This window comes from Ovis aries, chromosome Y (assembly GCF_016772045.2).
Source record: "Ovis aries strain OAR_USU_Benz2616 breed Rambouillet chromosome Y, ARS-UI_Ramb_v3.0, whole genome shotgun sequence".
Taxonomy (NCBI): domain Eukaryota; kingdom Metazoa; phylum Chordata; class Mammalia; order Artiodactyla; family Bovidae; genus Ovis; species Ovis aries.
The window spans coordinates 13,476,911-13,503,159 of record NC_082741.1 but is presented as its reverse complement, the minus strand read 5'-3'; the positions used below and the strand labels follow the sequence as shown (position 1 = coordinate 13,503,159).

The window sequence follows — 26,249 nt, the reverse complement described above, 5'->3', positions numbered from 1 at the left end:
GTGGTGAGATGCCGATTGGTGGATGTGTAAATTCACAGAAGATCCCAAAGTCAGCACACAGGTGCACTGGGACACTGGACAGGGTGCCCTTTCAATGATAGGCTTTCCCAGGGTAAGGGGCGGGAGAGTAAGGCACAGGCAATCTTAAACTCATTGAGTAACAGGAGGCTGGGGAATGGCTTGACCCATGGAAAGAAGATTCTGACAAAGATACTTAATTCATCCCTTTTCTAGTAGTATCACCTAGGACTATTGCACTGAGGGAGACTTGCTTCACTCACGGACAGACCGAGTTCCAAAGCCCCCAGTCTCAGCAGGTCATGTGCTACATGCAGGACCCAAAATCTGGCTCTGCAGCCAGCTTACATGAGCCTGAGCATCCCCATTTGGGAAAGGACAGTGTCCTGGCCACGACAGGGCTGTCCCTTCAGGGCCCACCTCCAGACACCCTCCCCACATGTGTCTCTGTCAGTTACTGCTCATGGCAGAACCTTCCTTCCTCGTGTAATACGTCACAGGACTGTCCCACATGTCTTCGCCAATGATCTGCTGGCAACACAAGCAAGGTCAGCCCAGGGCTGACCAGGCCCAAACACTCTCGTGAGCATCCAAGAACTCCAACGTCAGTCATCAACAGTATGCAGGCCCAAAGCAACTCCACCTCAGCAATCCTGTTCGCTTCTGGGCAGTTGTGGCCTGACAACCAGTTGAGAAATTTAAGGCTCCTGATGTCCAGCCTGCAGCTGGGTGCTCCTCATTCAAAGTCCAAGAACCAGTGGAGTGGAGTGGAGTAACGTGCCCTACACCCTGCAGAAAGACCGGGAACACAGGGGTGGATTCCGCAGGGGGATCATCCATCCCCTTACACACCTACACCTCCCTGAAGCCATGTCTTACCAGTGATGTCAAAGTAATCCTCCTTAATGATCACCATGTTCCAAAAGTAGGAGTTGTCCCGATAGGAAAAGATCAGCTTGCAGCTGGACCTTGGATGGCTCCGCTCCTGTGCCTTCCAGGACAGGGATGAGGGTAAAGGTGCAAGCTTCTGGGTGCCTCAGCTTGTCTCCCAGGCAGGCATTAACAGTTAAACCTCTGCACATTCTCACATCACATGAACACAGATAACATGATCCCCCCAACTCCCCACCAAGTCCCATACCCACATGCCCTCACTGACCTTCAAGTCGATCTTGTAGCTAAGAAAGTCTTTATCTTGGTCGCCGATCATGACAGAAACTTGCGCGTGGTTCATAATCTGCTTGAGGTCAAGGAGCCCTTCAGGCCACATGCTGGGCCAGAAGAGCCAAAAGCAACAGCCCTAGTCTTGAGTGGAAGAAGCACACTGGCATAGGAGCTTCCAAGGATGTTGGGTACTTCCACTTGCCCACCCACCACTCATGTCCTCAGTCCCTGCCATACCATCAGACAGACTTAGGGCTCTGGGTTCCTTGTGGTGTTCTGCATCTGAGGTGGTCTGCATCCCCCAAGCAGGGGTTGTTTCTGACCGCTACTCTCCTCCTCCTGACTTGTGTGTGCTAGGTAGAGTAATGTCACTGCTTATCGTGTCAGGATTTGCAGTCCCTGTTGCACACTGTGTCTTCAAGCAAGGGGGTGGTGTGCATGTGTATGTGTGTGTGTATGTGTCTTCAGCAAGATAGCCCTAGGTCTCTGACCTGCTCCCTGTCTTCACAACAGATGGCAGGCATGTGTCTGAATCCATCTGGCACTCAGAGCAGATGAGAATAGCAGCCCCTTCCAGTTCCTCTTTGCTGGTGGACCACTTCGTGCCTTTGCATTGCACTAGTGGGAGCAACTACAGGGGCTCTGACTGACGGGCATGGGTCTTGGACTCCCGCGCTCTCAGCTATTTCCCAGGATCATCAACGTTTACAACAATAACTGTCTCTGGTGGCTGCTCTGGTGTACCGTCTCTCATCATCCCTGACCTAGAGGCCTCAGGTGCTGATCCTCCTCAGACGCAGGCCTGAGGGAGACATCCAAAGTCATGACTGTGACACTTAACAGCTGTGGCTCTAATGGACTCTTCTCAACTGTGCCTTTGGAGCCTACCTCTGCCTTGGACCACACTTCATTCAGGGGTCTCCCACGCCTTCCCTGTTCCCTTGTCCTGTGGCCTGACCTGTTTTAGCAGGATCTTCAGCACAATCATCTTGAAGGTGTCTTTGCCATTCTTTAATTTGGCTATAAAGCTCACAAATTTTAATAGCACAGTAACACAATTTTTCTAATGTGCACAGTTAGAGTTTGATGAGCTCTTGGAGAGTTTCTTGGTTTCAGTTAGAAAGCCTTGCATTACTCTTAGGGCTCTAGAATCTTCTGAAACTGAAGGAAAGACTACAAGTATTCCAGACTAACTTGATTATGATATAGCTTTGTAAATACTTAAACAGATTCTGCTTCCCCGCCGCCCAAAAAGTTACCCCTAACTCCTGAAGATCTTCATGATTTTATTGCGGGAATCTGGCAGAACTGAGATTTCTCAAGGCTTCGTGATTTCATCTATAAGTTTTTCTGACGTGAAAAACACATTGGAGTTAGTTTTTAAATTAGTGCTAGACACAGCAATCAGGGAACAAGGAAGTAAAAGGAATACAGATTGGGAAAAAAAAATTTTTTTTTTTCCCTCTTAGAAGATGACATGACCCTCCACACAGAGAACAATAAGGATGTCAGCAGAAAATTACTTGAGCTAATCAATGAATAGAGTATAGCTGCAGAACACAAAATTAATACTCAGGAATCCCTTTCATTCTGATACACAAGCAATGAGAAAGAGAACTTAAGGAAAGTATCTCATTCACCATCCAAGGAAGATAATCAAATATTTAGAAATATATTCCCCTAAAGAAAGCAAGAACCTGGCACAGAAAACGATAAAACCATGGTGAAATAAATCAAAGATGGCACAAATAGTTGAAGAAGTATACCATGTTCTTGGATCAGAAGAATCAATATGGTCACCATGAGTATGCAACTCAAGGCAATCTATCAGTACATTCATTCACACTGATATTCTCATATTCAACCGTGGAATCCCTATCAAAACACCAACGGTGTTTTTCACTGCACTAGAACAAGTAATTTTACAATTTGTGTGGAAACACAAAAGACCTCCAATGAGGAAATCACTCTTGAGAAACAATGGAAATGGAGGAATCAGACTTCCTGACTTCAGACTATACTGAAAAGCTAATCATCAAGATTATAAGGTACTGGGCCAAAGACAGAAAAACAGATCCATGGAACAAAATAGGGAGTCCAGAGACGAAGCCACACACCCACGGCCTCCTTGTCTTTGACAGAGGAGGCATAAATATGCAACAGAGCAAAGGCAACCTCTTGAACAAGCAGGTCTGGGAAAACAGGTCAACCGCATTAAAAGAATGAAATGTTTTCTAGTGGGACACACACAAACAAATGCAAAATGGATTAAAGATCTAAGTGGAAGACCAGAAACTATAATGTTCTTAGAGAAAAACAAAGGCAGAACACTCTCTGACAGAAATCACAGCAAGATCTTCTCCTCTATGACCCACCTCCCAGAGTAATGGAAATAAACACAGAAGGAAACAAAAGCGACTGATTTAAATTTCTAAGCTTCTGGACAGTGAAGGAAACTATAAGCAAAGTGAAAAGACAGCCTTCAGAACTGGAGCAAATTACAACAAATCAAGCAACTGCCCAAGAGTTAATCTCCCACATATACAAGCAGCCCATGCAACTCAATACCAGAAAAATGAACAACTCGATCAAAAAGTGGGCAAAAAAACTAAATAGACATTTCTCCAGAGAACATATACAGATGGCTAATGAACACAGGACAGATGCTCAACATCACTCATTATCAGAGAGATGATAGCCAATACCACAATGAGGTGTCATCTCACACTGGTCACAACGACCATCACCCAAAGTCTCAAATAAGGAACACAGGAGAGAGAGTGAAAAGTAACCAACTTACACTGTTGTGTAGGAAGGAAAACTGGTATAGCCACAACAAACCGTATGATTTCTTAAAAACCTGGAAATAGAACTGTCGTATGACCCAGCAATCACCCCAGTGTACACCCCAAGGAAAGCAGAGGTGAAAGAGACACGTGTACACCAATATTCATCGCCTGACTATTTACAATAGCTAGGACACGGAAACAATCTAGATATCCACTGCAGATGAATGGATAAGAGAGTGGTGGTATATATACCTGGTGGACTATTACTCAGCTGTGGACAGGAGTGCATTTGAGTCAGTTCTAGAGAGGTGGGTGAAACAGGAGCCTCTTCTACAGAATGAAGTAAAGTCAGAAAGAGAAATACAGATCCTGTGTAGGAATGCATATGTATGAAATTTGGAGAGATGGTCATGATGACCCAACATGCAGCGCAGCAAAAGGGACAGAGATGGAAAGAACAGACTGTGGAGAGGGCAATGGTGGGATGATTTGAGCGAATAGCAATGAAAGATGTACATTACCCTACATAGACAGATGACTGGTGCAAGTTCAGTGCATGAGGCAGGGCACCCAAAGCCAGTGCTCTGGGACAACAAAGAGCAATAGTCTGGGGAGTGAGGTGGGAGGAAGGTTCTGGATGCGGGAACACTGGTGACCTGCTCTTGTTGATGTAAGGCAACAACTAACCCAATATTGTAAATTGAATGTCTTCCCATTAAAATAATTTGAAAAAAATGGAAAGGTTGCTTTCCGAAATTTCAGCGTTGGGGGTCCATGGTCCAGCCTGTCTTCTGAATCTATGTAACAATGTCTGATTTGAATGAGGGTAGTGTCAAGTTTTGATGCCAAGAAGTGTGTTCCCACACTCTAAAATCCTACAAAACAGAACTGTTAAGTTTCCATTAAAATATTACTTTGTGCTCCCCTCAGGGCATCTTACAGAATGTTTCAAGTGGCTGGAGAGGGAGCAAAAGAGATCACTCACTTTTTAGCACCAATTAATGTGGGACATTCAATTTTGAATAAAGTTTCTAGGCCTGACAAAAATGTATCTAAACAATTTCTACATGACATGTATCAAGATAAGTCCTCCATGTAAAATGTCACATAAGCAACTCAAGATGAAACACTATCCCTCACAGTTACTAAAGAGTGAGAATAAAATGTGCTGTCACCAGTGTTTCCCTTCATTCAATTTCTTATGTCAAAATACTACAAACTGGCTTTTCAACAACAGAAAGTTTCACTTCTAGTCATGGGAAGTCTAGCATCAGTGTGCTGGTAGGGTTATGGTTCTGGTGTATATCCTCCTCTGCTTTGCAAACTGCTGAGTTCTTGCTCCCTCTGCTATGGCGAACCCTCTGAGGTCTCCTTCATTTGTGGAGACATTCCTTTGCCAAGAGTTCCTCCGTGGTGGCAGAAGGACATCCCAGAGGGCTTGCTTCCCAATGCTATCATCTTCTGGGGTTAGGGCATCAGTATACAATTTTTAGGAAGATAAACAAACAAACAAACAAGTGTACAACGGTCAGACCATGACAACTAATGAACACAATTTCAGGATAGAATAAATCTTTGGGCAAACCTCTATGTGTTTGAGAAAGTCCACAGAGAAGTTTTTCACTTTGTCATGTGTGCAGATTCTGATATTTTTGGCAAAGGGTTGAAGAAAGATATGTAAAAAGACTAAATAACTAGGAAGTTTTTATTATCCATGAAGTCAGCTTCTCAAGGTTTTTCTCCAGCATACTAAAAGTAATCCTGCATCTCAAATACATTCAGCATATAAGGGTTCAGGAACTCCACAGATGAAGCACCACAAACCACATCGGCGAACTTTCTCTTGGATTTATTTATGTAAACACTCAGTTTATCAGGACTTCCCTGAAGGCTCAGACAGTAAAGCATCTGCCTACAATGCGGGAGACCTGCGTTCGAGTCCTGGGTCGGGAAGATCCCCTGGAGAAGGAAATAGCAACCCACTCCAGTACTCTTGCCTAGAGAATCCCATGAATGGAGGAGCCTGCTGGGCTATAGTCCATGGGGTCGCAAACAGTGGGACACGACTGGGCGACTTCACGACTACTTCAGTTTATCAGCTTGGGAAAGAAAACTCCAGCAACATGAAATGAAACCATCTGAGGGTGTACTCCCGCCTTTTTTATATTATAGAAACCAGCTAAATGTGTATTCCCTATAAATTCTCAGAAGAAATGTGTTTCAGAAATTACATGATGAATGGTCTCTCACTACACACGAGTATAATTTTATTGAGTTTAATGAACTAGCACTGAAATTCATTTCCTCTTACTACAGAGGATATATTCAAAGCACACTGTTAAAAAGCAAGGTTGTTATCTAAATTCGCAGGAAAATACACACTCACAAAAATACACCAGTGACAAAAAGTAAGGCCAAAATACACTGCGTGCAACACTTTCTCGATTTTTCCAGTGGATGTTCCTTCCTTTCCCTTATCTCAGCTAAGGGATAAATTTACGAAAGTCTAAGTTTACAGAATTTAGTTATGAAATTAGATTTTCACTTACACAACCTGATTATATGATTCATCAAATTTAGCACCATTTACTTACAAAACATATGACTTTTGAGAATAAAATGACATACAATCTACTTTTTTTCTATAAAGGATCAGCTAGTTATATTACCTTAATGGCTGTTGTACCTGAGAAATATTTAAAATGCTAAGCAAAAACACTCTGAACAAACAGGTCAAAACTTTCAGTATTAAGAAGAGTGAGGATTACTTAGTATAGAATTTCTGCAACTTCTAATCACATGAATTGAAAATCAGTCTGTCTTCTGATAGCTTTACTTTGGAAATGCCCTTCTTATGACAGTGGCAACACAAAATGATGAAAAAAATATATGTTAGCAAATGGTATAAAACTACACTTGGGCAACGTTTTTTAAGAAAATAGCCCCTTTTATTAACTTCAAATGCATATTTCCACTTTCCTTAAATTCTATCAAAATTTTCAAGAAAATATATAAATAATTGGAATATATAGAAACACTCTGCAAACAGATGAGTTCGTACTATGGCTTATGATGATGAGACAATTTATTCAAAACACCTGTTAACTGGAGGCAAAACAGGAGAGGAATCTTTTCTCTTCTTTCTTCCCAGCGTTTTAAGCAGATATTGTGGTCTTTACCCCTAAGTTCCATTATATTGAAAGAACAAAGTGTTAACATTGTCCTCAAAATAATTCATCTCCATAAGTTTTTAAAAGTAATATGATACTTTAAAACAATGAAAACACACTATTGTTTATTTAAGGCACTGCTGCTGCTACTAAGTCGCTTCAGTCGTGTCCAACTCTGGGTGACCCCATAGATGGCAGATCACCAGGCTACCGCGTCCCTGGGATTCTGCAGGCAAGAACACTGGAGTGGGTATTTAAGGCACAGTGTGCTTTAAATTACATTCATACTGAAGTGTTACTCTTCTTAACAGGTAATGACCACAATCCAAACCGTAGCACAATCTTCAGACCTCTGAGTTCAATTCAGATCTGTAAGTGAAAAGAACATCAGATGTACAGAAAAATTAATTCTTGTAATAGTACATAATGGATCTTCTTTACACTACTTTGAAAATCAATCCTTTTGTACTAACGTGAAGGACACAACCCAGATTGTTTTCTCGATTCCTATCTGTTTTCACTGAATCACTTTGATCGGCATGAGAACATCACATGCTATACAAGCTATTTTTGTTTTAATGTTTTAAATTAACTTATTCATTTTAATGGGAGAAGAAAATGGTAACCCACTTCAGTATTCTTGCCTGGAGAATCCTGTGATCAGAGAAGACTGGAGGGCTGCTGTCCATAGAGTTGCAAAGTCAGACACAATTGAAGAGACTTAGCATGCATGCATGCACTGGAGAAGGAAATGGCAACCCACTCCATTATTCTTGCCTGGAGAATCTCAGGCACAGAGGAGCCTGGTGGGCTGCCCTCTATGGGGTCGCACAGAGTCAGACACGACTGAAGCGACTTTGAAGCAGCAGCATTCATTTTAATTGGAGTTTAGCATCTTATTTCCTCCTAAAGAGAGAAAGGTGGTACACAATCAAATACTTCTCACTCAATCTGATCACAGGAGTGGCACTCTAGTAAATCACCAGGATAAATGACTCTGGCAAGAACTGGGATTCTGATGTAAAACATAGAATCATAAACAAAATTTCCAAACTAACACAAACTCTTTTCATTACCATTTTCTTTAGTCTTTTCCCCAACTGAGCTGCTTAGTCACAGCTCCAGAAAGCTATTCTCTTTTCCTTCTAAGGACAGGCTTACATCTGTGGGGCTTGGCATTCAAGTGTTCCCTTTGGTTAGATTCCTTGCCTTCAACTCCAGCTCAGTGCTGACAACCTTCAGGTCTCAAATAACATACTATGCAAGTGGTGAATTTCACATGCTTACCAGAGAAAATAACTGTCAGTTGTACCTCCACAGTATTAATTTAGCCACAGGGAATCTCTGGCTAAACTAAACAAAATGTCAGAAACAGGACAGCACTTCTATGAGATCTGTTGTCAGCATTATAAACGACCTATAAACTACAAAGTCATCACTAAATAGACATCTACTTAATACACATTTCATTACTGGATTCTTTCTTTGTATATAATCCTTTTATACTTTCTCATTTGCAACTGTTTCATAAAACCTGGGGTCCACTTTTTCAAATAAAACTGGCTTTTTTTTTAAAGTCAAGATTTAACTGATGATTCTTTAAGATGCTCATTTTAAGATTTGCATAATTCATAAATCCAAATACATAAAAGATGATGACAAAAACATCATAAATACATAAAATAGAAATATGTGTTATATTTTTAGAGCCTCTGAGAAATGATAACAAAACTGGGACAGAAAAAATTTTAGAACATTTAATGATATTTCAACATTTTCTAATTTTTTTCTCATTTCATATTTCTCGTGTGGTTTAGAATGCATTACAATATCAGTAGAGTATTGGGCTTCCCAGGTGGCTCAGAGGGTAAAATGCCTGCCTGCAATGCAGACCCATGTTTCATTCCTGGGTTAGGAAGATCCCCTGAAGAAGGTAGGCCACCCATTCCAGTATTCCAGCCTGGAGAATCCTACAGAAGGAGGAGCCTGGGAGGGTACAGTCCACGGGATCGCAAAGAGCTGGAGACGACTGAGTGACTTCACTTTCACTATAGTAGAGTATTATCATATGTTTAAAAATCTATAAAAATATGGTAAAAAAAAATCTGGTAAAAATTTCACCATTAAAGGTACGTATTCAGCTGTTTTAATTCATGGAGTGAGTAATCTGAAACAATTTGGGTTTTCATTGTTATTTGTGACCATGCCACCACAGGACGCAGGTCATTTTTTTCCAACCAGGAACTGAACTCGTGAACCCTGCAGTGAAAATCTTAAAACACTAGACCACCAGGGTAGTGCCTTGGTTTTATTTCCTAAATGATTTGGAAACCCATCAACGTATAATGTGGACTGGTATGAACAGGATAGATGTGACACACTGAGTAGAAAATTGTAAACTGTATAATCTTGGTGAATATGTAAGTGCTCCCTTCAAATTAAAATTCACTTTCTCTGAGTGTCTGAAATGCTCCTAATAAGAATGCTGATGACTGAAAGATCTTGAAAACCGTGTGGGAGGTCAGTGATCCAATTTAGACTTCCTAAAATCTGTTCCTGAAATCCTAACCTTCTGCCTTATTATTCAAACACTCATTGATTCTTTTACATTTTTGGATTCTACTGTACATTTTTACTGCAGAAGTACCAAAAGAATAAGAAGTCTAAGAGGGCCTGCAAGAGTATAAGCCATACTGTCATTCCAGTTACTTGATATGCCTGTCCAATAAGTCGAGATACAAATCAATAAAATGTTTACTTAAATACTTCCATAGCAGAAAAGTGAGGCATATAAAACTCCTATCATCACTATTTCCTTACCATGATAAACAACCATTTCCCACAAACTGAGAGCCAAAAGTTTGTCCTAAAGTGATACCAGGCAATTAATGTGAATTCTAAATCCATGAGCAAAAAAAACAGGCCTTCATTTTAAGAATGCTTTGGAGTACACTGAAATCCCAATGCTTCAGCAAGCTGGCTTCAATTTGCTTTTCTTCTTTTAATGTATCAGCCTTGGGACATGATACATTTTAAAACTGCCTGCTAAACTTCTTACCACCATCACTGTAGACCCCCTTGTATAACAAAGTGTCATTATGGAGTACCTAGCGTCAGACCTAATTAATTAAAAAAAAAACAAAAAGGATCCGAAGAATTATAAAGTTTTTGAAAATTTAGAAACATTGCCAAGCTGGCTTCTATATAGTAATGAACATTCAAATTCATGGATACATAATTTTCACTATATCTTCAATTCAACATTCAACCTTCTGAGGCCAAAGATGATGAAATTTCTGACTATTTTCTTATATAAAACAGTAAACACACACACACACACATATGGTTCAGCCTGGACTTAAACCTCAGTATCTCCATTTTCACCAGCAAGGTCCTTAAACTGTATTTCATCATCATCTTCAGGATCAAAGGTGTCTGTTTAAGTTCAGCTAAAAACAATAAGAACACACTCTTAGAGATATAAAACCAAGATGTTACTAGATTAATTGTCTATTTAAATAAATAACACTGGATTAATACTAAAATGCTGAACTGTACAAAAAAAAAAAAAAAAAAAAAAAACAACTGCTTGTAATCAATCCTTGGATCAACAGTTTTATTCCAAGAAAAGTCTTCCTAACTACAAACTCACAATGAAACTGCTAAAAGAAATTCACTGCCAAGTATTTATCTGATTCCCAATTATCTTAGTATTTCTTAAACGGCCTGTATCTCATCAGAATCTTCATTCTTACTCAAAAATTCATAAAGTTATAATAAAATGCACTGTAATGGAATTTTAAAAAGTTATCATATTCAAAATGTGACTTTAGTACACTTCCTCTTTTTGTTACTAGAAACATTTTAATTGTTCCAAGTGTACTAGAGGAAGAATAGAATACTTTTGGCTCTAAGAAATAAAAGGGATTTAAAAACACTGTCCCCAAAGCTCCACGGCAGTACTCTAAATACTAAAAAAATACCTTTTCCAAAAAAATCAAAACCAATACCATAAATGGTGCCCTCGATTAGCTTAAAATAGGTATAATGTCTTAAGAATAGCTTTTAAGAGTGTAAAAGAGGCATTCCTTTAACAATTATTATGTATAAGTCTAAGATTTCTGAGTTTTTTAATTCCCCACCAAAAGAACATATATTAGGAAGAGAATTCATTACTAAGTTGTTAATATTCTGAAGTTTTTAATACATTTAAATTTAATTTAAAGTGAATTTAAGCATCTATGCAAAAATACAGACAGGAGAGAATTCTGAAACGACTGTTTCACCTAAATACAAAGTAGTAAATACTATGAAAAGACAGGGAAGTGTAATCACTTTGATATTAACTACCATATTCCGGAAGCTGTCTATAAGCCTTCAGACTTCTAGCTTCATCTGCATTGTACTTTATAATTACATCAGCTTTGTTATCCTTGGAGAAAAACAGGAAGGATCAAAACCGGTTATGCAAAGAATCATCAGTTGTCTCATACATTACTTTCAAATTAAACACCCTTAAGGAAAACCTCACTATTCTCTCACCTTCCTTCTGTCATCTGCAAACACACACAGGCACAATCATCGTGATGAAGTTTGCATGCGTGACCAAATAAAGTTATTTCCAAATAACAAGGAAAGTTATGTATACAATGCACTGAAGCAAAGAAAGAACAGGAAACATGTGGGGTGGCAATGTGGTCCTTGTTCACACTCTAACACTGTAGTTCAAACTGAAAGTGGTATTATTACCCAAGAGAAATCTTTCTATAACCCACAGTTCTTAGAGTATCTTACTGATTTGAATTATCTGTGGTGCTTTTTATATTCCTTAAGCTTGACAGGCCTGAAGTGAAGTCTTTGTGAGTTTATGATGCAAATATGCCTGAGAATTACTGCCTTTTAAGGAGTTCACGTTTCTCCATTTTAAAGAAGCTGAGTCACTCACAGAGGAAAATATTCTGAATACTTGCAATTAGGCTAGAAAAGGCCTAAAGAAAGGCAACTGAAAATATCACAGTCATAAAACTGCAGTGTGATACAAACCAACACTTCTCAAACTATGTGCACCAAAAACACATAAGTATTCTGTTAAAACACTGAATGTAACTCAGTAGTGAGGAGATAGGCGAAAAGTCTGCTCATACAATTCCATGGAGTAGTGATGCTGCTGTTACTTTTAGATTATGATTTGAGTAGCAAAGGTTTGCAATTATCCACAACAGATTATAATCAGAAGAGCTATATGTGGGTATCACTTTACAGTTAGTATTTTAATCCCTTAAGGGATTAATATAAATGTGGCTACATTGCCCATCAAACAGAGAATTAAACTGGGAATTATTATTTGATCCATTTGCAGGATTATATGTAGTTAAACTAACATAAATGGACATGAGAATATACACTTTTATGGACAGAGTGTATGTTTTTAGTCATCAAATACAAAAAAAATGGAAAGGTTATCAATGGATGTTCTAGATCACAAAACATACAAATGAAAAAAAAATCAGTAAAGTATCAGGGTATAAAATCAACATACTTAAACCTGTTATAATATTAATGCATTCATATTACCCAAAGTAATGTACAGATTCCATGTGATTCCTATAACAATTCAAGTAGCATTTATCCCCCCCACAGACAAAGTTACATGGAACCTCAAACAACCCAAACTGCCAAAGCAATCTTGAGAAAGAATAAAGCTGGAGGACACGCACTTCCTGCTTCTGAAACACAAATGTCCAAACAATATGAGACTGCATTCCACCCCATAATGCAGATCCTGGAACAAAACTGAGCACTCAGAAATAAAATTTTTCACAACCGTTCAACTAATACCTATGAAGGGAACCAAGATCACACTGTAGAAAAGACATCCTCTCCAATAGACAGGACTGGAAAAACAACGCTTAACGTAAAAGTAGACCTCCTTTCTTACACCAGAATCTACCTAAAATTACCCTGAAATAGATCAGAGATTTAAACACAGAGCTGAAATCTTAAAACTACTGCAAGAGAACACAGTGTGCCAAATGCCACTCTTGCTCTTTGCAAACTAGTAAAACCTAGTAAGTGAAACTATATCACACTAAATCGCTTTTGCATGGAAAAGGAAATTGTCAACAGCATTAGAAAAAAGCAGTGCATTAGATCGTTAAAAATATTTGCAAATGGTATGACCAATTAACACCCAAGGTAGATAAATCCTTCCATTAGCAACAATCTGGATGAACCTGGACAGTACTGTGCTAAGAGAAACAAGTCACACAGAGAAAGCAAACACTGCAGGACCTCATTTATATGTGGAATCAGGACTGAATACAAACTCATAAAATTTTAGGTATGCTCCTAATCTCTCAGCTTTGAGTGACCCGGATTTTCTGCACAAGCCTCAAATGAAGAGAAGAACTATCAGTCGCTTGGCTGAGTATTAAAGGTATGCCCCAACATGCACAGAGCCTAAAAGCAGAGGTTGAGAGGCCTATGGGCTTTTAATAAAACCTCAAACATGGGCTGTTTGCTAGGTTATAAACAAGCATTCAGTGGCCACACACAAGGAAAAGATATATACCATACAGAATCTATTTCAGAAATTATCCAACAAACGATGACAAGAAAAAGCTCTGGGAGAAGAAATCTGATGTCCCGTCTCACCACGTTATATCTTCATTTTCTAGTTTTCAACAACAACAACAAACCAAGAGACACACAAAGAAATAGGAGAGAGTGTCTGGTCACATATAAGGAAATGCGCAGTTAATACGAAGCATGGCTCATAAAGCCTAGAAGCTGGACCTAACAGAGACTTTACATCTGGTAGTATAGACAAAAATAATGCAAGAAACAATGTGCACAATGTTCGTTTGTTTGTTTTAATTTTCAAGAATATTTCACTAAAGAATCAGGTCATATAGATTCTTTAAAAGAAACCTAGTGGAGATGAAAAGTGGAATGGCTGACTCAAACTGTCTCTGTAAATCACTAATAGAGCAATCACACCAAAAACTAAACAAGGAAACAGAAGACTGAAAATTTACAAACCAGAAAGTCTTAGGTATTTACAGAACACATGACCTGGTAATAGAATAGAGAGAAACAGCAATCATTTCACTCAAAATTTAATTAAGCACAAGCAACGGGTTTGATACAGAAATCAAAAGGATTTCTGTTTCACAAGTCATATTCCAAACGTTGAGGTCATAATGGCCAACCACCAAGTCGTCCTCTAAGCATTCATCTCAGATTAATAACTTACACTCTAAAAGACCTAGTCTATGCCTTACCTTTCTCCTATAAGCCCCCCAAAACACTTTTTTTTGGAGATAGAGGTTTTGTGTCATTTAACTGCATCATCTACAGCAGTGGTTTCTCATACTTGGATCTGAGACCTTTAAATTGAAAAATCATAACTGAGAACCTAATATAAACATTATTTTTTTTTCTTTTGATGAGTGAGAATGCTAATGAAAATCACTGTCATATGCTAGTGTTCTTTTTTTCAGCAAAGGTCATTTTGCAAAAAGATTTAGAAAGCAAACCTGGAGGGAATCCCCTGGTGGTCCAATGATTAGGACCCAGGGCTTTCACAGCAGTATTCTGGATTCAGTCCCTGACTGGGTATCTAAGATCCCACAAGCTGCAGTGTGGTCAAAAATTAAGAAAAAAAATATTGAAAGGAAAATGAATAATCTAGCTCTGTGAAATATATATCATAAAATACAAAGATATCTCTTCGTTTTACTACAGAAAGCTGAAGTCAGCCTGCAGCATAAACCCTGAAAACCTAGCACAGAACCTTGAATATACTTGGACTTTAGATGAGGACAGAATGATGAGCTGTAGTATTTATCCAAAATTATTAGAGGATATGTATTGCATATTATATTTAAAATCAGAAAAGAAACAACCAGTCTTCCCATGGAACACATATACCGTCAGTCAGCCAGAATCCTATTGTCTTAAACATAAGTGGATATTAACAAATTGTGATGCCGGAAGGATGAGAATCATAACTGGCCAGAACAGGTCAAATGTATTTTATCGCATCAGTGAAATACTGATATTAATGATTTCTAAATTCAAGAACACTATAAATTTAAGTGTAATTGTTACCTGATAATCTCGAAGACCAACCAATATAATATCTGAAGTATTTATCCAAATCTATAAAATAAAGCTCACAGTATATTGTATTTAAAATGCAAACAAACAAAAGTGTTTGATGTTAAGCCATACTTAGCGTGATACAAATAGCAACCCACTCCAATGTTATTGCCTGGAGAATCCCAGGAACGGGGGAGCCTAGTGGGCTGCCGTCTATGGGGTCGCACAGAGTCAGACACGACTGAAGCGACTTAGCAGCAGCAATGTGATACAAAAAAGTATCACATGTGTGTGAAAAGTATCTGCTAAGGATTAGGAGAAAACTGCAGATGTGTGTGTGTGTGTGTGTGTGTGTGTGTGTTTGTCTTGTATGCCTGTGCAGCAATGTGTGTATGATGTGCGTGTGCTCATGCCTACGTGACAAAGTCTTGTTATAGCTACAGTATATTAAGCAAAAATTAAATTTAGGCAGTTCAGTTTGGTTCAAATTTTCTAATTTAGTATATTAAAATATACAATATTTACTTCAACTAAAGTCTTTTAAAATTACAAGAGCATAGTTCTTTGTCACATAAATTACTTTTATTCACAAATCACTCTGGGAATTTTTAGTTATTTTAAGCAAATAAAAATAACCCTTCTACACAAAAATAGTCATCTTGATACAAATATACATCGATTCAGGCCCAAAATCATTAACTGGAAAAGAATGATTCAAGAGACCAAAACTGTTTTTCAATCCAAAAAATTTGAGTTGAAAGAACTTTTGAACAACATGATCAATAAATATGCCAAAATTACTAAATAAGATGACCTATCATGTTCCAGTTTCAAATGCTCCTAACACTACCTACAGCTGTTTCCACAAATCAAAGTGTTATGCAGGACTGTACACTATATTTGATTAGCAATTAGACTCATTTTGTCTTGAAAACAATTTTTTCTTTCTTTCCTTCTTTCTTCCTTTCTTTCTTTCTTTCTTTCTTTCTTTCTTTCTTTCTTTCTTTCTTTCTTTCTTTCTTTCTTTCTTTCTTTCTTTCTTTCTTTCTTTCTTTTTCTTTCTTTCTTTCACAGCTTAATATTTTTGTTGAGTCTAGGCCATTTGTTTCATCCACAGAATTTGTCTGGTTCATCAAGTTTAAACATATCTGGCATAAGTCCAGCCTAGATCTTACAAATCACTCTTTCTAAACATAAATCCTATTATGAAAGTTATCAAGGATTTTCTAATTTTATGCTTTTATAGGGCCACATAAATTATTATTTTTGAAGTCATCAAGAATTCACAAAAGTCAGTCACTCGGAAGCACAGGTAAATTTTTTAAAGGTAAGCTTTGTACTAAAGTAAAATATATATCCACATTGACCTTCTGATTTAAGCTTCCTCGGATATGACATACCCTTTTCACACCATCAAAACACATTGCTTCCAATAGTGCATTTCCTGACAGTTTGGTTACCTGAGCCTATTCTTCAGAAGCAGCAAAAAAGAAAACAAAACAAACAAACAAACAAACAAACAAACAACTGTAAGATACTGTTCAATACTTCCTAAAATGTAACATTGTTATTAGGTTTGTAACTTCAGTTTTAGAGCTATCTTTAGACCAAACCATAATTAGAGAGGAAAAAAAAAAAGGTCAAGCGTTATAACAAATGAGAGCTGTCTCAAGGTGACATATATTAATCTTCCCCATGAAAATGAGAAGACTCTTAATCTCTCAAACAATGTCTATAGTCTCTTCAGCTACACTTATGTATATATCCCCTTATTTTTAGAGCAGGAAAAAGTCAACACAAGTAAAGCTGTTAATCCAAAATCACAAATGCTATTTCCACGAAAAACTATCTGCTACTGGGAAAATTTAAGTTATCCGCTAATATGAGAAAAACAATTCAGTCTTGGTCATTATGACTACACACTCTACCTTTGGACATGAAAGTGGCTCATTTCAAGTGGTACCCTAAATGCTGACTTAGCAACCCTCACGCTGAGTATTCATCAAATCTTGGCTCGCCTTTCTTTCATGAACACTACTGACTATAAACAGTAGCTTGATCATTAACAAACTTTTGCCTGAGAACACGTTGATGCTTGTTCTAAAGTGCTTAAAGTCGTATTTCAAGATAAAGCATCTTTTATATCCAAGAATAGCCAAGAGACCACCTAATGCTACTATCACTTGAAAGCACTGACATAAGCATTAGCCAGTATGGGACCATGTCTTCTTGACTTAAATGACAAATGTGGGCATCAGAATAAAGAGAATGAAACAGGTAATTAATATAAAACTGGTACATTACTAAATTTTGTATTAAGGCCCAACATCAACGTGATAGCCACTGCAGCCATGATTAAAAAGTGCCTGCTCCTTGACCATTAAGGTGTGACCTAAATCAAATCCCTGATGATAATAACAGTGGAAGTGAGAAATAGATTTAAGGGACTAGATCTGATTGACAGAGTACCTGGTGAACTATGGACGGAGGTTTGTGACATTGTACAGGAGACAGGAATAAAGACCATACCCAAGGGGGAAAAAATGGCAAAAAGGGAAAATGGTTCTCTGAGGAGGCATTACAAAACTGTGAAAACAAGGGAACTGAAAAGCAAAGGAGAAAGGGAAAGATATACCCATTTGAATGCAGAGATCCAAAGAATAGTGAGGAGAGACAAGAAAGCCATCCTCAGGTATCAGTGGAAAGAAATAGAGGCAAAAAATAGAATGGAAAAGACTAGAGATCTCTTCAAGAAAATTAGAGATACTAAGGGAACATTTCATGCAAAGATGTACACAATAAAGGACAGAAACGGAATGGACCTAAGAGAAGCAGAAGATATTAAAAAGAGGTGGCAAGAATACATAGAAGAACCGTACAAAAAAGATCTTCATGACCCAGATAATCACGATAGAATGATCACTCACCTAGACCCAGACATTCTGGAATGGGAAGTCAAGTGGGCCTTAGAAAGCATCACTATGGACAAAGGTAGTGGAGGTGATGGAAATCCCATTAAGCTATTTCAAAACCTAAAAGATGATGGTATGAAATTGCCGCAGTCAATAAGCCAGCAAATCTGGAAAACTCAGCAACGGCCAGGAGACTGGAAAAGGTCAGTGTTCATTCCAATCCCAAAGAAAGGCAATGCCAAAGAATGCTCAAACTACCACACAATTGCACTCATCTCACACACTAGAAAGGTAATGCTCAAAATTCTCCAAACCAGCCTTCAGTATTACTTCAGCCATGAACTTCCTGCTGTTTAAGCTGGTTTTCAAAAAGTCAGAGAAACCAGGAATCAAGTTGCCAACATCTGCAGGACCACTGAAAAAGCAAGCAAGTTCCAGAAAATCATCTACTTCTGTTTTATTGACTATGCCAAAGCCTTTGACTGTGTGGATCACAATAAACTGTGGAAAATTCTGAAAGAGATGGGATTACCAGACCACTTGATGTGCCTCTTGAGAAATATGCATGCAGGTCAGGAAGCAACAGTTAGAACTGGAAATGGAACAGCAGACTGGTTTGGAAAAGGAGTACCTCAAGGCTATCAATTGTCACCCTGCTTATTTAACCTCTATGCAGAGTATATCATGAGAAACGCTGGGCTGGATGAAGCCCAAGATGGAATCAAGATTCCTGGGAGAAATGTCAATAACCTCAGATATGCAGATGACATCACCCTTATCACAGAAAGTGAAGAAGAACTAAAGATCGTCTTGATGAAAGGGAAAGAGGAGAGTGAAAGTGTTGGCTTAAAGCTCAACATTCAGGAAACTAAGATCATGGCATCTGGTCCCATCACTTCATGGGAAATAGATGGGGATTCTCTGGCTGACATTTTTTTTTAAGGGTGGCTCCAAAATCATTGATGATGGTGATTGCAGCAATGAAATTATAAGACACTTACTCCTTGGAAGGAAAGTTATGACTTACCTAGACAGCCTATTAAAAAAGCAGAGGCATTACGTTGCCAACAAAGTTCCTTCTATTCAAGGGTATGATTTTTCCAGTAGTTATTTTTGGATGTGAGAGTTGGACTGTAAAGTAAGCTGAGTGCCACAGAATTGATGCTTTCTTACTTAGTGTAGGAGCATGGTCTTGGGAGCCCCTTGAACTTCAAGGCAATCCAACCAGTTCATCCTAAAGGAGATCAGTCCTGGGTGTTCACTGGAAAGACTGACGTTGAAGCTGAAACTCCAATACTTGGCCACCTGATGCAAAGAGCTGACTCATTTGAAAAGACCCTGATGTTGGGAAAGATTTAGGGCAGGAGGAAATGGGGACAATAGAGGATGAGATGGACAGATGTCATCACTGAATCAATGAGCGTGCATTTGGGTGAACGCCATGAGTTGGTGATGGACAGGGAGGACTGGCATTCTGCAGTCCATTGGGTCACAGAGTCGAACACAACTGAGTGACTGAACTGAACTGCTCCTTGGGAGAAAAGCTATGGCAACTCTATCATTTCAGTTCAGTTAAGTCGCTCAGGCATGTCCGACTCTTTGAGGCCCCATGAATCGCAGCACGCCAGGCCTCCCTGTCCATCACCATCTCCCAGAAGACACTCAGACTCACGTCCAACGAGTCCGTGATGCCATTCAGCCATCTCATCCTCCGTCGTCCCCTTCTCCTCCTGCCCCCAATCCCTCCCAGAATTAGAGTCTTTTCCAATGAGTTAATTATTCGCATGAGGTGGCCAAAGTACTGGAGTTTCAGCTTTAGCGTCATTCCTTCCAAAGAAATCCCAGGGCTGATCTCCTTCAGAATGGATTGTTTGTATCTCCATGCAGTCCAAGGGACTCTCAAGAGTCATCTCCAACACCACAATTCAAAACCATCAATTCTTCGTCACTCAGACTTCATAATTCAACTCTCACATCCATACATGACCACAGGAAAAACCATAGCCTTGACTAGACGCACCTTAGTCAGGAAAGTAATGTCTCTGCTTTTAAATGTACTATCCAGGTGGGTCATAACTTTTCTTCCAAGGAGTAAGTGTCTTGTAATTTCATGGCTGCGATCACCATCTGCAGTGATTTTGGAGCCCCCTCAAAATAAAGTCTGACACTGTTTCTACTGTTTCTCCGTATATTTCCCATGAAGTGATGGGACCAGATGCCATGATCTTCGTTTTCTGAATGTTGAGCTTTAAGCCAACTTTTTCACTCTCCTCTTTCACTTTCATCAAGAGGCTTTTTAGTGCCTCTTCACTTTCTGCCATAAGGGTTGTGTCATCTGCATATCTGAGGTTATTGATATTTCTCCTGGCAATCTTGTTTCCAGCTTGTGTTTCCTCCAGGCCAGCGTTTCTCATGATATACTCTGCGTATAAGTTAAAAAAGCGGGGAGACAATATCCTTCCTTGACGCACTCCTCTTTCTATTTGGAACCAGTCTGTTGTTCCACGTCCAGCTCTAACCGTTGCTTCCTGACCTGCATACAGATTTCTCAAGAGGCAGGTCTGGTATTCCCATCTCTCTCAAAATTTTCCACAATTTATTGTGTTCCACACAGTCAAAGGCTTTGGCATAGTCAATAAAGCAGCAAGAGATGTTTTTCTGTAACTCTCTTGCTTTTTCCATGATCCAACGGATGTTGGCAATTTGATCTCTGGTTTCTCTGCCTTTTCTAAAACCAGCTTGAATATCAGGGAGTTCATGGTTCACGTATTGATGAAGCCTGGCTTGGAGAATTTTGAGCCTTACTTTACTAGCATGTGAGACGAGTGCGATTGTGTGGCAGTTTGAGCATTCTTTTGCATTGCCTTTCTTTCGGATCAGAATGGAAACTGAACTTTTCCAGTCCTGTGGCCACTGCTGAGTTTTCCAAATTTGCTGGCATATTGAGTGCAGCACTTTCACATCATCATCCTTCAGGATTTGAAACAGCTCAATGGGAATTCCATCACCTCCACTAGCTTTGTTCATAGTGATGCTTTCTAAGGCCCACTTGACTTCACATTCCAAATTGTCTGGCTCTAGATTAGTGATCACATCATCATGATTATCTGGGTAGTGAAGATATTTTTGTACAGTTCTTCCGTGTGTTCATGCCACCTGTTCTTAATATTTTCTGCTTCTGTTAGGTCCATACAATTTCTGTCCTTTATCGAGCCCATCTTTGCATGAAATGTTCCCTTGGTATCTCTAATTTTCTTGAAGAGATCTCTAGTCTTTCCCATTCTGTTGTTTTCCTCTATGTCTTTGCATTGATTGATGAGGAAGGCTTTCTTATCGCTTCTTGCTATGCTTTGGAACTCTGCATTCAGATGCTTATATCTTTCCTTTACTCCTTTGCTTTTCAGCACTCTTCTTTTCACAGCTATTTGTAAGGCCTTCCCAGACAACCATTTTGCTTTTTTGCATTTCTTTTCCAAGGGGATGGTCTTGATCATGAAAACCTACAAGGCCTTTTAGAAGTAACACCCCAAAAAGATGTCCTTTTCATTATAGGGGACTGGAATGAAGAAGTAGGAAGTCAAGAAACACCTGGAGTAACAAGAAATTTGGCCTTGGAATGCTGAATGAAGCAAGGCAAAGACTAATAGAGTTTTGCCGAGGAAATGCACTGGTCATAGCAAACACCCTCTTCCAGCAACACAAGAGAAGACTCTACACATGGGCATCACCAGATGGTCAACACTGAAATCAGATTGATTATATTCTTTGCAGCCAAAGATGGAGAAGCTCGATACAGTCAACAAAAACAAGACCAGGAGCTGACTGTGGTTCAGATCATGAACTCCTTATTACCAAATTCAGACTCAAATTGAAGAAAGTAGGGAAAACTGTTAGACCATTCAGGTATGACCTCAATCATGTCCCTTATGATTTTACAGCGGAAGTGAGAAATAGATTTAAGGGCCTACATCTGATAGATAGAGTGCCTGATGAACTATGGAATGAGGATCGTGACATTGTGCAGGAGACAGGGATCAAGATCATCCCCCATGGCAACTCTATACAACACGTTAAAAGGCAGACAAAGCAAAGGCAGACCGCTTGGCCAACAAAGGTCTCTACAGTCAAATATCTAGTTCTTTCAGTAGTCACATATGGATGTATCAGTTGGGAACATAAAGAAGGCTGAACACTGAAGAGTTGAAGCTTTTCACCTGAAGTGCTGGGGAAGACTCTTGAGAGTCCACTGGATGGCAAGGAGATCAGAGAAGTCAATCCTAAAGGTCAGCCCTGAACATTCACTGCAAGATCTGCTGCTGAAGCTCCAATACTTTGGCCTCCTGATGCAAAGAGTCGACTGAAAGGAGAAGACCTTGATGCAGTGAAAGCAGGAGGGCAAGAGAAGAGGACAACAGAAGATGAGATGTTTGGGTAGTATCACAGGATTCAAGGTATAAGAGTCTGAGCAAACTCAGGGAGATAGTGAAGGACAGGGTATCCTAGTGTACTGAAGTTAATGGGGTCCTCTGTCTATGACAGAGTCATACACATGACTTAGCAACTGAGTAACAACTCCACCAAGAGCTCCTCGTCCAATCTGTAATTATCCTGACATGTAATAGGATTCACATGCTGGAGAATTCCTTGGAAAACAGCCCATGAACCCAGCTTAGTACTCAGGAGTGCTACACAGAAGAAAATAACAAAGAAAAGAAGACAATAATTTAAAAATAGGCCATGAAAACAAACTTCTAATGTAAGGAAAAAATATGAAGGTCAAGGACCGGATTATCTTTAGCCTCACATCATGTTCCAAGAAATTAATAAATTATTTGTGCTTGTGTGTGAGTGTGCGTGTGTGTGTGTTTTTCTCTGTTGTGTGCGTTTCATGTCTTTCACTATGCAGGAATAACTACATGGCTTTGTTAAGAAGTGCTGTAAATTACATAAGCAAATGTACAAGTGTGAATGGAGGTTATACACCAGCTCAACGACAGATAATAGAGTTTTCAATTAAGAGAAAAGTATACATGTGAATTTAACAATATGTTAATTTCCATTCATTTCAACCTCCACATTTGGCTAGCGGCTGTAACAAAAAAACAGTTTTCCCCAGTGGCTCAATTCACTACAGTTCAGTTCAGTTCAGTTCAGTTGCTCAGTCGTATCCGACTCTTTGCAACCCCATGAATCGCAGCACGCCAGGCCTCCCTGTCCATCACCAACTCCCAGAGTTCTTTCAGACTCGCATCCATCGAGTCAGTGATGCCATCCAGCCATCTCATCCTCTGTCGTCCCTTTCTTCTCCTGCCCCCAATCCCTCCCAGTGTCAAAGTCTTTTCCAATGAATCAACTCTTCTCATGAGGTGGCCAAAGTACTGGAGTTTCAGCTTTAATATCATTTCTTCCAAAGAAATCCCAGGGCTGATCTCCTTCAGAATGGACTGGTTGGATCTCCTGCAGTCCAAAGGACTCTCAAGAGTCTTCTCCAACACCACAGTTCAAAAGCATCCATGAAGAATTCACCTGCAAACACAAGATACAAAGGAGGGACACATTTGACTTCTGGGCCAGGATGATTCCATGGAGAAGGAAAGGACAGCACGTTCCAGTCTTCTTCCTGGAGATTTCCATGGACACAGGAGCCAGGTGGGGCACAATCCATGATTTCAAAAGACAGCCAGACATGACTAAGTGCAAGCAAAAGTGCTAGAAAAAAGTACTTCAGTGCAATTCAGTTCAGTCGCTCAGTTGTGTCTGACTCTTTGCGTCCCCATGAATGGCAGCACACCAATCCTCCCTATCCATCGCCAACTCCTGAAGTTTACCCAGTCTCATGTCCATTGAGTTGGTGATGCCATCCAACCATCTCATCCTCTGTTGTCCTCTTCTCCTCCTGCCCCCGATCCTTCCCAGTATCAGGGTCTTTGCCAATGAGTCAAATCTTCGCATGAGGTGGCCAAATTATTGGAGTTTCAGCCTCAGCATCAGTTCTTTCAATGAACACCCAGGACTGATTTCTTTTAGGATGGACTGGCTAGATCTCCTTGCAGCCCAAGTGACTCTTGAGAATTTTCTCCAACACCACAGTTCAACAGCATCAGTTCTTCAGCGCTCGGCTTTCTTCACAGTCCAACTCTCACATCCATACATGACCACTGGAAAAAAACATAGCCTTGACTAGATGGACTTTTGTTGGCAAAGTAATGTCTCTGCCTTTTAATATGCTATCTAGTTTGGTCAAGAGGTGGTTATACCAGACCACCTCACCTGCCTCTTGAGAAACCTATATGCAGGTCAGGAAGGAACAGTTAGATCTGGACATGGAACAACAGACTGGTTCCAAATAGGAAAATGAGTACCTCAAGGCTGTATATTGCCACCCTGCTTATTTGACATCTATGCAGAGTACATCATGAGAAATGCTGGGCTGAAAGAAGCATAAGCTGGAATTAAGATTGCAGGGAGAAATATCAATAACCTCAGATATGCAGATTACACTACTCTTATGACAGAAAGTGAAGAGGAACTAAAAAGCCTCTAGTGAAAGTGAAAGAGGAGAGTGAAAAAGTTGGCTTAAAGCTCAACATTTAGAAAACTAAGATCACGGCATCTGTTCCCATCACTTCATGGGAAACAGATGGGGAAACAGTGGAAACAGTGTCAAACTTTATTTTGGGGGGGCTCCCAAATCACTGCAGATGGTGACTGTGGCCATGAAATTAAAAGACAATTACTTCTTGGAAGGAATGTTATGACCAACCTAGACAGCATATTAAAAAGCAGAGACGTTAATTTGCCAAAAAAGGTCTGTCTAGTCAAGGTTATGGTTTACTAGGTGACAATAGAATGGGAAGGTTAAATGTCTTGTGACCATTCTTCTGGAGTTATATAGAAAAAGGCTTCACTCTTAGGAGATGAAATATTTAGGGCTAAAGTCTATATCTATGTAACTAGACCTGCCTATAACAAAAGGCTTCACTCTTAGGAGATGAAATATTTAGGGCTCAAGTCTATATCTACATAACTAGACCTGCCTATAACGCAATTTAAAATGTTAGAAGGAAGATGTTCATGTAGAGAAAGTAAATACAAAAAGAAAACATTAAAGATTAGTGAGTCTAAGTGAAACACATACAGGATTTGTACTCTCATTTCAACGTTCCCATGGGCTTAAATTTTCACTAAAGTGAAAAAAAAAAGTATGTGGTTCAGTCAATTATTTTACTCTTAGTTTAGTATTCACTTACTTAAAAAAGAGTCAGTTATTCGGTAACTTTATTAAATATGATCATGCACTAATGAAATGGTAGTACTAATGGTCTGAGGTCTTGGCATGGATTTCTCATATTCTACTGAAAAATGTTACAATAGTAGGGAATTTTCAGTGTTGGAAGACAGCCTTACTCTGTTCTAAACCCTAAAACAGAACATTTTGCTTACAGAAATGACACATTAATCCTCCACAAGAAATGGTGTAAAATGAATTATTTAATACAGAAATTCTAGAAAAATGTATGGCACTGCAAATGGGGGAAAAGCTGGAGCCATGAGGGGCTTCTGTGGTGGCTCAGTGATAGGGAATCCACCTGCCAATACAGCAGAAACCAGTTTGATCCCTGGTCCAGGATGAATCCACATACTTCAGAACAACTGAGCCGCTGTGCCACAGCTATTGAGCCTGTGTTCTGCAGCCTCCAACTGTTGAGCCCACATGCTGCAATGACTGAAGCTTGGTCTGAGTAGAGCCTATGCTTCACAAATGGAGAGGGCACCCCAGTGTGAAGTCTGTGCACTGCAACTACAGAGCAGACCCCATTCCCCACAACTAGAGAAAAACCCATGCACAGTAATGAAGGCCCAGCACAGCAGAAAAAAAAATATATATATATATGTATATATGTATATATGCAAATAACAACATGTAGATTAAAAAAAAAAGGACATATGAGGCATATCTTCAGGACTTTGACTAAGGTATGTTTCAGATTAAACTCTGAAATTCACATTATTATAAAAGGTATAAATAGCTAAATAATTCTTACGTTGTCCATCATCTTTAAATACTAAGTCTCTTTTTTCATATTCATTCT

The 26,249-nt window shown here is 39.4% G+C and overlaps 1 pseudogene; it reads right to left on the bottom strand.

Annotated features, from left to right (window-relative positions):
- Positions 1–468: 468 nt before the first annotated feature.
- The window catches only part of LOC132659073 (testis-specific Y-encoded protein 1-like), a 598,357-nt pseudogene continuing 572,576 nt past the window's right edge, over positions 469–26,249 (bottom strand).